General features: G+C 36.9%; 1 pseudogene across 1 annotated transcript; it reads right to left on the bottom strand.

Moving 5' to 3' along the window:
- Nucleotides 1-10,086: 10,086 nt before the first annotated feature.
- LOC309856080 (large ribosomal subunit protein uL22 pseudogene) lies at nt 10,087-10,638 on the bottom strand (annotated as a pseudogene). Its single transcript has one exon. The product of its transcript is annotated as a large ribosomal subunit protein uL22 pseudogene (transcript).
- Nucleotides 10,639-11,468: the final 830 nt, after the last annotated feature.

Genomic DNA, 11,468 nt, shown 5'->3' with positions numbered 1-11,468 from the left:
TAAATAAGTTGAATTCATAAAAGCAGAGAATAGAATGGTGGTTGCCAGGGATTGGAGAGTTGAGGAAATGAGGAGTTGTTCATCAAAAGTAAAAAGTTTCAGTTAGGGGCACCTGGGTGGCTCAGTTGGTTAAGCAACTGCCTTCAGCTCGGGTCATGATCCTGGAGTCCTGGGATAGAGTCCCACATCGGGCTCCCTGCTGGGCAGGGAGTCGGCTTCTCCTGCTGACCTCTCTCCTCTTATTCTCTGTCTCAAATAAATAAATAAAATATTTTTTAAAAAGTTTCAGTTATAAGATGATTCAATTATGGAGATCTAATGTACAGCACAGTGACTATAGGTTAATAATATGGTATTGCATACTTGAACTTTGCTGAGAATAAATCTTAACTGTTCTCACAGATTTAAAAAAAAGGTAACTGTGATTAATTAGCTTGATTATGATAATCATTTCACAATGTAAAACATTACATTGTATACTTTAAATATATACAATTTTTATTTTTCAGTTATATCTCAATGAAGCTGGAAAAAAGACACATAAGATATTTATTAAACACACTTTTTTCTCCTACATTTATTTATTTTAAAAATATCTGGTTATTGTTGCTAGATACATAGTACAAAATTAGATTCAAAGAAATTATTAATGTCTTTCATTGCCTTTCTGATTGTAATTACCTCCCCAATGTACTTATGGCAAGCATCCCGATAAATACCTTTCCACACAGTACTCCACGCTTTAAAAAACTCCTCACTTATGTTTATTTATATATACACATTATACTTCTCTGTACAGTCAAAAGAACTTTTTTATTTGTTGATTGACTTCACAATGAAATCATCAACAATTGTTCATTTTGTGCTGTATTTAGTCATAATAAAATATTTAATAGGGAATTACAGATTTTAATTTATAGATTTTACATTTGTTGTGAAAATGAAGTGAGCATACTTCCTCTGAAAGTATATACAAATTTTCTTTGGAGTAATCACAGACTAGGTAATTTAGGTCAACTTTCTCAATGAGAACAACAGATTTGCCAAACAAAACCAAAGCTAAATTTGGAGGAGCTCATCAGGAGGACATGACTTCTAATTGACCTAGGATCTGGCTTAGTACAGTGGGAGGCTTCCCCCTCCTCTCTCCTGGAAATGTTCACTCCATAGTGGGACTCACATTCGAGGATGCCACACTGAGAGAGCATGTGTTGTTGGGGTGCCTGGATGGTAGACACAGTTAAGGCTTTTATATAAACTTTTAGGATTCTGGTGGGTGGTCCAGAGATCTGTCTTGCTGTTGCCCAGATAAAACTTGCAGATAAGTTCCCTTGCTGCTTAAACCTGCCACCTGCCAATCTGGAGTGGCCTGCCTCTTTTCACCTTTTCCTGCCCTTCGTGTATAGGGCCCAGTCTGAGAACCAACAGAAATTCAGAGGTAAGCCTGGCATCTGGGGCTGAATTTTTATTAAAAACATCATCATTCTCTATCTCTCCTTAGTTTCCTCTCTCCTTCTCATAAATGCATACTGGTGCCTTTGGGGTGCCATTAATTTTTTCTGCTCTCGGCTGTTCTTTTATTATTATTATTATTATGTTCAGTTAGCCAGCATATAGTACATCACAAGTTTTTGTTGTAGTGTTCAATGACTCATTAGTTGCATATAATACCCAGTGCTCTCTGCCTTTCTTCCTGAAGTGTTTTACTGGTAGACCTCAATTTTTAGGGGTTTGCTTGGATTTTTTGAGTGATATATATTTATAACATCTATATATAGTTGTTAAGCACATTGTTTGATATGTACTGATTAAGTAAAACTTAATTTTCCTCTTCTCACCATTTAATTTCAGAGCAATTATTGTCAAAGAATACACAAATGATTGTTTTAAAGCTCTACATTTGGCTCTAAGGTTAACACACACAAACTTGCAAGCAATACACATATACATTGTGTACACAGATACATTGTATATACTTATATATGTGTGTGTTTGTCACATTGATATTCTAAATAGCAAGGGTAACTTACCCTTTCTCACATTATTTAACAGAAAATGCAAACTTACATAATAAAAAATAAATAATAATCCTCAGCCTTCACAAACACATACCTTTCATGCTATACTTCTTCCTTAATCAGTGCTAACTTTCCTGTGAATTTCATTCAGTATTATTTTACATGTTGGTCTTCTCCCAGTGAGGTCTCTCTCTCTCTGTTTGAGTTTTGAACCAGATCCACCCCTTTTTATCCATTACAATTTTGCTACATGATTTCCTACCTAATATATCAGAGATTTTTATTCTTGTTTTGTTATTCTTGTTATTCTTGTTTTTTCTTTGTTTTTTATTCTTGTTTTTTCCCCCTTGTGGTTTATCTTGACTAAATCCAAACATATACATATAGGTAATAGTTGATCAAATTACTTTTTGAAATGAGCACTAAAGGCACATTGGAATTTTAATTTAGGAAACAAAAGATAAATTAGTTATACAGAAATCAACCCAGTTTCACCAAAATTCCTCCTTTCCAGGAAAATGATTATTTCCATCTAAATTTTTATAGGTTTTAACAATTCATGATTCACCTATTTCTGAGTGTTTTGCCTTTTCTTTCTGGTAAGGTTTTTTTTGTTTTGTTTTGTTTATTTAATATTTAGTATTAAATATTTTATAACTCTTCTCTGTCTATATACTTTTCTGAGTTAGCTTGTAATTTATTGTTTTTCTTTTTCTGATGATTCTCTGGCTTTTTTAAAAAAAGATTTTATTTATTTATTTGACAGAGAGGGAGAAAGAGAGAAAGCACAAGTAGGCAGAGAGAGAGGGGGAAGCAGGCTCCCCGCTGAGCAGAGAGCCCAACGTGGAGCTCAATCCCAGGACCCCAAGATCATGACCCCAGCAGAAGGCAGAGGTTCAACCCACGGAGCCACCCACGTGCCCCGATTCTTTGGCTTTTTGTAGGTAAATAATTCTACTAACACTTAAGGGTTTGAAACTTTGTATTTGGAGGAACATTCCTATTTCAATAAATCATAATCAGCTGATGCTATATTTTGTCACACAGAACAAATTAGACAGATATACTTCCAGCACTGATTCCCTCTTCTTGACCCAGACAATCCCTTTCTCATACAATTGGGTTTTATATCTAAACTATGATATAGGTTCTCAGATAACCTACTTGGTGTGCACTGTAGTACCTATACATAAAACCTGAATTTACTAGTAAGTCTTCTTTGTGGGAGAATAAAAAGCAGAGAGAATTAAAGGTAAAATGTTAGTGGGATGATTTTATTATCTTATTCAGTGGTAAATATGTAGGTCCCCACAGAAGCATACAGTATATGCTCATGTATTTTTATTTATTTATTTATTTATTGAGAGAGAGAGAGAGATCATAAGTAGCCAGAGAGGCAGGCAGAGAGAGAGAGAGAGAGAGGAAAGCAGGCTCCCTGCTGAGCAGAGAGCCCCATGCGGGACTTGATGCCAGGATCCTGAGATCACGACCTGAGCCAAAGGCAGAGGCTTAACCCACTGAGCCACCCAGGCGCCCGATCATGTATATTTAAATGGTAAAACATTTTCAGGATACTATGCCCCTTTAATTTATTTTTTTTTATTTTTTATTTAAGATTTTATTTATTTATTTGAGAGAGAGACAGTGAGAGAGAACATGAGCGAGGAGAAGGTCAGAGAGAGAAGCAGACTCCCTGTGGAGCTGGGAGCCCTATGCGGGACTCGATCCCGGGACTCCGGGATCATGACCCGAGCCGAAGGCAGTCGTCCAACCAACTGAGCCACCCAGGCGTCCCTGCCCCTTTAATTTATATACTGATTACCAGTTTACATGATTCAACTATGTATATGAGCATTTATCTTTTCAACAACTCTATAATATAGTAATAATAGTTTCTATTACATATAAAGTTTGACAATCTGTATAACTGCATGAAATGGTACCTGAGCCCTTGCAAGTGATGAATAAATGGAGGCTGCTATTGTTCTTTTTATTTTTGGATTTTTTAAATCTAAACATATTTTTAATATTAGAATTAAAATTAAAGTAAAAACAGGGGTGCCTGGGTGGCTCAGTGGGTTAAGCCTCTGCCTTCGGCTCAGGTCATGATCTCAGGGTCTTGGGATCGAGCCCCATATTGGGCTCTCTGCCTAGCAGGGAGCCTGCTCCCTCCTCTCTCTCTGCCTGCCTCTCTGCCTACTTGTGATCTCTCTCTGTCAAATAAATAAAGAAAATATTTTTAAAAATTAAATTTATTATTATTATTATTTATTATTAGTGATTTTTTCAGTATTAGTGTTTTTTTTGTTTCATAAGGACACTTGAAGTGGAAGAGATTACCTTATGTAAGATCACAAAAAGTGACAACCCAATATTTTACTCCCCTTAAAATATATTTTTTTCATTTAATATTGTTATTTCAACAGGATTACATGGTCATTGTTGCTAGAGGACGGCAAAAATTAATGCCGGGGCATCTGGGTGGCTCAGTCGCTCAGGTGTCAAACTCTTGATTTCAGTTCAGGTCATAATCTTGGGGTCCTGAGATCGAGTCCCATGTCGGGGCTTCCTGCTCAAGCTCAAGCGAGGAGTCTGCTCTCCCTCTGCTCCCCCAACCCCCCGTCGCTCACATACTCTCTCGTTCTCTAAAATAAATTTTAAAAATCTTTTTAAAAAAACAAATAAATAAATGCAGATAAGTAATGATGTTTCACTATTCTGCTTCTGTTCATAACTTTCCCATTATCACAACCCACTATACTCACCCCAATGTACCCAAAGTTAATAACCAGCTACATACCCTTGAACATCTTTCTCCATGCTCAGACAAATAAATTAGTGCACAGTTAGGCAAATTCATGCACAAAGGAATGTAAATCTATTCCCATTTAAGTACACAGAATTGTTATTGTTGACTCTCTTCTTATAATAAGAGCACTGCATGTGTATTATTCTGCAAATTATTTTTTTAAAGTAATCTTTACACCCAATGTTGGGCTCAGACCTACAACCCCGTGATCAAGAGCCGCATGCTGCACCCACTGAGCCAGCCAGGCACCCCATATTCTGCAAATTATTTTAATCTTAAAAATCTTATGTATATTTCCCTACATTAATTTTTTATGTGTTTGTGGTGTAAGTTGCATTTCTATATTAATTTTTCCCTCAAGTGTCAACTTCTTTCCAAAGAGCCCAAGCCACATATTTTGTTTTTTGTTATATCTAATAAGTATTTCATCTCATGTAAATAGAAGTTTGATCTTCTAGTGACTGTTCTTGAAAATGCCCTCATTTTTTGTTTTGGAATTTATCTCAGTTTAAAGTGGTGTGAGCTCTAACAATGCACTTTCATATGCTCATTATAGTCTACTGACTTCAAAAAGAATAATTATGGTAATGGTTATAACATATGGATCAAAAGAAAACATGAGTCCATCATGATACCTTAGAACAATGTGAGAGAAGAAGGACAAGAAGGAAAATCTCCTTTGTAATAAACGTATATGAAATGACACTAGAATTTTAAAATCACCATTGTGCATTTTCCAATGTAATAATTCATTCAGTCAAGTATCTCAAAAGATTCCAAGGGGGTGAAAGGTTACTGAGCAACACAATATTCACGTAGTCTTGAATATCACCCCAAAGATTACATGCTAATTACAAAGAAACAGAAGTACCACTAAAATGGAGAGAACTGACAGTCACTATTTTAAACCAATATTCAATATTTTAAACCATATTAGTGTCCCTCTGATATGATATAGGAAACACAGAAAATCACTCATAGAAAGTCTTTGTCAGAATGTTTAACCCGAGTCTATTAATGTGGAAACAGACAAATCCAGAATATGGAACATTCAGAGGACCATAGACACGGGTTCGTCAAAATTTTCAGTATCATAAAAAAAAATAAAGTCAGGGATACTGGTCTAGATTAAGAGACGAAAGAGATTTAACAATCAAATGCAAAATATGACCCTTGTTTCAATCCTGGATTGGAAAATTAAATAGCTATAGATGAAAATTCTGGAGACAATTGAAAAAATATGAATATAAACTGTATTTAGATGACACTGAATTTATGGTGACTTTCTTCGGTATGCAAGGAAATAGCTTTATTATTAGGAAGTACAGGCTGAAGTATTTAAGAGCAAAGTGTCAAAATGTATGTAATTTATTTTCAAACAGGTCAGCAAAAAGATGCAAAATCACATGTGCCATTAAAAATTGGTGAGTCTAAGTAAAGTTATACAGGTATTCACTGGAGTATTTTTTGCAACTTTCCCCAAAATAAAAAGTTTTGGGAAAAATACATTGGAATTTTTAGTCTCTCCCGATTTCTTTGCCTTAAAACTATAATGCAGTTGGGGGAAAAAATGAAAAATGAAACATTTTAAAAACATTTTACAATGCTGGGTCTTCCCCAGAGTGTTAAATGTGCTCTTGGATTCAATCCTTGGGCGTTCCATTCCACTCCCTTGGTTTTCCTCCTACCTTACTGGTTTTTCCTTCTAAGTCTCTTCTCTCAGTTCTTTCTCTTCTCTTTGACTTCTAAATTCTGAGTATACTAAGGCTTTGGTCTTCTCTCTCTTCTTTGATTATCTTATCTAGATGTAAGACTTTAAAATGCCATCTATAGGCTGACAACTCCCAGACATGTATATCTTGGCTGGACCACTTTCTCCATCTCTAAATTAGTATATCAACTGCCTACTCTATATCTCCACTTGGTTGTCTAATAGGCTTCTTAAGTTCAGTATGTTGGAAATTGAATTCCTGATATAACCCTCATGACTGTCCTTCACCTAAATCTTACTCCATTTCAATTGTTAGCAACTGCATCCTTTTATTTTTTTAAAGATTTTTTAAAAAAGTAATCTCTACAGGGGCGCCTGGGTGGCTCAGTGGGTTAAGCCGCTGCCTTCGGCTCAGGTCATGATCTCAGGGTCCTGGGATCAAGCCCCACATCAGGCTCTCTGCTCAGCAGGGAGCCTGCCTCCCCCTCTCTCTCTCTGCCTGCCTCCAAGCCTACTTGTGATCTCTGCCTGTCAAATAAATAAATAAAATATTAAAAAAAAAAAAAAAAAAAAAGTAATCTCTACACCCAACATGGGGCTCAAACTCACAACCCTGAGATCAAGAGTTGCATGCTCTACTGACTGAGCCAGCCAGGCACCCCAGCAACTCCCATTCTTTTAGTTGCTCAACCCAAAATCTTGGAAATTGCCTCCTAACAGGACTCTCCCTATATCTTACCTTTGACTGTATAAAGTCTATAATCAACACAATAGCCAGAATAATCCCTTTAAAACTATTTTATATTAATGTTCTTTCCAAAAACTCTTTGATGACTTTTCTTTTCATTTGATGTAAAATCAAATCCCACAAGGTCCAGGAAGACCTATTTGATCTAATCCTCTGTTACTTGTCTGACCTAATCTCTATTTTAGTTTACCGACCTTGAGCTGCATTGAACTTGATTGTCCTAGAAGGCACTCATTGTAAGGGCCTGTGCCATATTTCCTCTGCTGTGAAACATCATCCCCCAGATATGTGTATTACTTTATCCCTAATGCCTAGTTTTTGCTGAAATCTCAACCTCACAAGGAGGCCAACCTGACTACATTATATACCACCTGATCTACTATGCCATATCTCTATTATTTTATCTCCTTCAAAATTTTCATTTTCCACAAGTCATCAAATTCATTTTTTAAAGATTTTACTTATTTGTCAGAGAGAGAGAGAGAGCACAAGCAGGGGAAGTGGCAAGCAGAGGGAGAAGCAGACTCCCCACCAATAAAGGAGCCTGAATGGGGACTCAGTCCCAGGACCTTGGGGTCATGATCTGAGCCAAAGGCAGACCCTTAACAAACTGAGCCACCAGGCGTCCCAACGGTCATCAAATTCCAATATATTATGTAATTTTCTTACTATTTATGTTTGTAGTTTATTACCCTTCTTCTTCAATATAATGTAAAGTCCATGGGGATAGAGATGTCTGAATGCTTTATTCTCTGCTATAACCCAAACAATTCTAATGGCGTAAGACATATACTATGTATGCAATACATGTTTGTTAAATACATTAATTAATGTCAATATGAATTTTTGTATTTTATACAGTACTTTCCCTGAGCTTTTCTTTTTTTTTTTTTTAAGATTTTATTCATTTGACAGACAGAGATCACAAGTAGGCAGAGAGGCAGGCAGAGAGAAAGGGAAAGGCAGGCTCCCCACTGAGCAGAGAGCCCCCTATGCAGGACTTGATCCCAGGACCCTGAGACCAAAACCTGAGCTGAAGGCAGAAGCTTAACCCACCCCAGGTGTCCCTTCCTAAACTTTTCTTGATAAATATTCTTTGTTGCTTGTTCTGTGTTCAATGGGTTCTTTTACCATTTTTTCCCAGTTGATTAGTAGTACTACTATAAAACGTTACTATTACCTTCATCTGTCTTTGTTCTCCCCATCTTTTTATGTATCCAAACCATTGTAAAATCAAAACCCAGGCAGACTCCCCACCATCAGAATTAAAAGTTCTATGTATGTTAATTGAGATCAAGAGTGATAACCCCTCTTTTATTTCTGGTGTTAGTATTTTGTATCCTGTCTTTTTCTTCTTGATTAGCATGGAATATATTTATCAATTTTTTTAAAAGATTTTATTTATTTGACAGACAGTGAGAGAGGGCACACAATCAGGGGGAGGGGAACCCCTGTGTTTATCAATTTTATTGAACTTTTCAAAGAACCAGCTCTTGGTTTCTTTGATTTTTCTCTATCATTTGACTGTCTTTGATTTATTGATTTTTATTCTGTTTTTCATTATTTCCTTTCTTATGCTTGTTTCAAATTTTAATTGCTTTTCTTAATTTTTTTAATTTCTTTTTTTTTTAATTGCACTATAGGCCTAGTTACAGATTATAGATCTTTCTGGGGGTCCTGGGGAGCTCAGTCTGTTAAGCATTGGACTTCAGCTCAGGTCATGATCTCAGGATCTTGGGATTGAGCCCCATGTCGGGCTCTCTTCTCAGTGGGGAGACTGCTTCTCCCTCTCCCTCTGCCCTTTTTACCACTGGTGCTCTCACTCTCTTCCAAATAAATACATAAAATCTTTTTTAAAAGGTTATAGAACTTTCTTTTCTAATATATGCACTCAATGCTATAAATACTTTCTAAGCATTGTTTTCACTGTATCTCACAAATTGTGATAGGTTGTATTTTCATATTCATTTGGTTCAAAATACTTTAAAATTTCTCTTGAGACTTTTTCTTTGGCCTATATTTTATTTAACAATGTGTTGTTCAACTTCCAAATATTTGGAACTTTTCTAAGTGCTATTCTGTTATTCTAGTTTAATTCTACTATCTGAGAACATAATTAGTGTAATTTCTCTTTTTTTAAAGGTTTTATTTATTTATTTTACAGAGAGAGATCACAAGTAGACAGAGAGGCAGGCAGAGAGAGAGAGGGAAGCAGGCTCTCCGCTGAGCAGAGAGCCCTATGTGGGACTCGATCCCAGGACCCTGAGATCATGACCTGAGCCGAAAGCAGTGGCTTAACCCACTGAGCCACCCAGGCACCCTAGTGTAATTTCTATTAAATTTTTTAAGGTGTGTTTTATGGTCCAGGATGTGATCTGCCTTGGTGAATGTTCTGTGTGAGCTTGGGAAGAATATGTATTTTGCAGATGCTGGGTAGAGCATTGTATAAATGCCAATTAGATCAGTTTAATTGATAGTGCTATTCAAGTCAACTATGTTCTTACTGAAAGATGAGTGCTGAAGTATAATAGCTGATTTGTCTATTTTTCATTTCAGTTCTATCAGCTTTTGATTCCTATATTTTGATGTTCTCTTGTTAAGATACAAGAGAAAATTGACCTTTTATGATTATGTATTGACTCTCTTTATCCCTGATAATTTTTCTTGTTTCAAAGTCAGCTTTGTCTAATCTAAAATTAATATAGCTACTGCAGCTTCCTTTTTCTTAATGCCAGCATGCTATATCTTTCTTCATATACTTCTTTTTTTAACTTTTATTTGCATTTACTTTATGCAGAATTTATTCCCAGGCTGTAAGTTTTTGCTTCTTCATTTTCTTCTGGAATATTTTTTCCTTCTGTGCAACTTCCTCTTCTGGTTTAGGTACAATCTGCTCTTTTTCTGTAAGGATCACGTCAGCGTGGCAGGGAGTCGTCATGTGTGGGTGGATCTAACGATGAGCCGTGTAACTTCTGCGTGGCATCGTGGGGACTTTGTCCACCTAGGTGTGCTCAATCATCAGACAATCTACATCTAAACCCTGAAGTTCAGCATGACTCTGCACTTTTAAGCATGCAAAGTCCAAAGTCTGCACTCTTTTGGGGCCACCGACCCTGTGTCCAGCCCCACTGTTTGGCCTGGGGACATCTACCAACTGCACCATTGTAGTGACAGAATGGTGCACATTGTTTCTGCGAAGTGACATCCTTCAATACTTGGTGGCTTTTTGGATCTGCATATCCCTGATGGCCTGGGTAGTTTCACATGTGTTCTTAAAGTGAACACGAAGATTTGAACCTCTTGATTTGTATGATTTTACAGGGTTCTCTGGGTCAAGTGAATCGCGAACCATTTTCAGGGATCACCTCAAACCACTTATGGGAAGAGCTCCATATATTTGCTTTTAACCTGCGTCTTTAGAGTAAATACCTTACAGACAACATAGAGCTGGGTTTTGGTTACTTCCCTCACTGTCTACCAGAGACAGGAGGGATTTTTTTTTTTTTTTGGCTCTTTTACATGAAGACCTGATGGGATTCCTGGAGGTCAAATTCACAGAAGTGTAGAGGTCTCCTTATGACCACAGCCTGCAAGAGTTTCTCATTTTCACATTCCTCTACACACTGCTTCCAATAATTTCTCAAAGTTACTATTTAAGTTTTCTTTTTTTAAATAAAATTAATTTATTTGACAGACAGAGATCACAACTAGTCAGAGAGGCAGGCAGAGAGTGGCGGGGGGGAGCAGGCTCCCCGATGAGCAGAGAGCCTGATGTGGGGTTTGATCCCAGGACCCAGAGATCATGACCCGAGCGGAAGGCAGAGGCTTTAACCCACTGAGCCACCCAGGTGCCCCCTATTTAATTTTTCTTACCAGTTTATGTCTCCATTGGCTTCTAATCCCAGGAAAATTATCTCTGTTGCTCTCTGTATTTACCTTTCTGTCCAGACTTTGGGATAGAGTTTGACCCCCAACTTCCTATTCTCTGATGGTTCCAAGAAAAGTCATGGGCTTTTAATTTCTCCAGTGCTTTTCTTGTAGGTAGGGGAGTGATGATTTCCAAGCTCTTTACACAATGGAGCTGAAATAGGAAGTTGCTTTGTTTTTTAGCACTTTAAATATGATATACCAATGTTTGTTTAGGTTTTTGTGTATGCTTATTCTCCGAGTTTCTTGCATCCC

The sequence above is a fragment of the Mustela nivalis genome (assembly GCF_964662115.1).
Source record: "Mustela nivalis genome assembly, chromosome: X".
Taxonomy (NCBI): domain Eukaryota; kingdom Metazoa; phylum Chordata; class Mammalia; order Carnivora; family Mustelidae; genus Mustela; species Mustela nivalis.
This window is presented reverse-complemented; position numbering and strand designations above follow the sequence as displayed.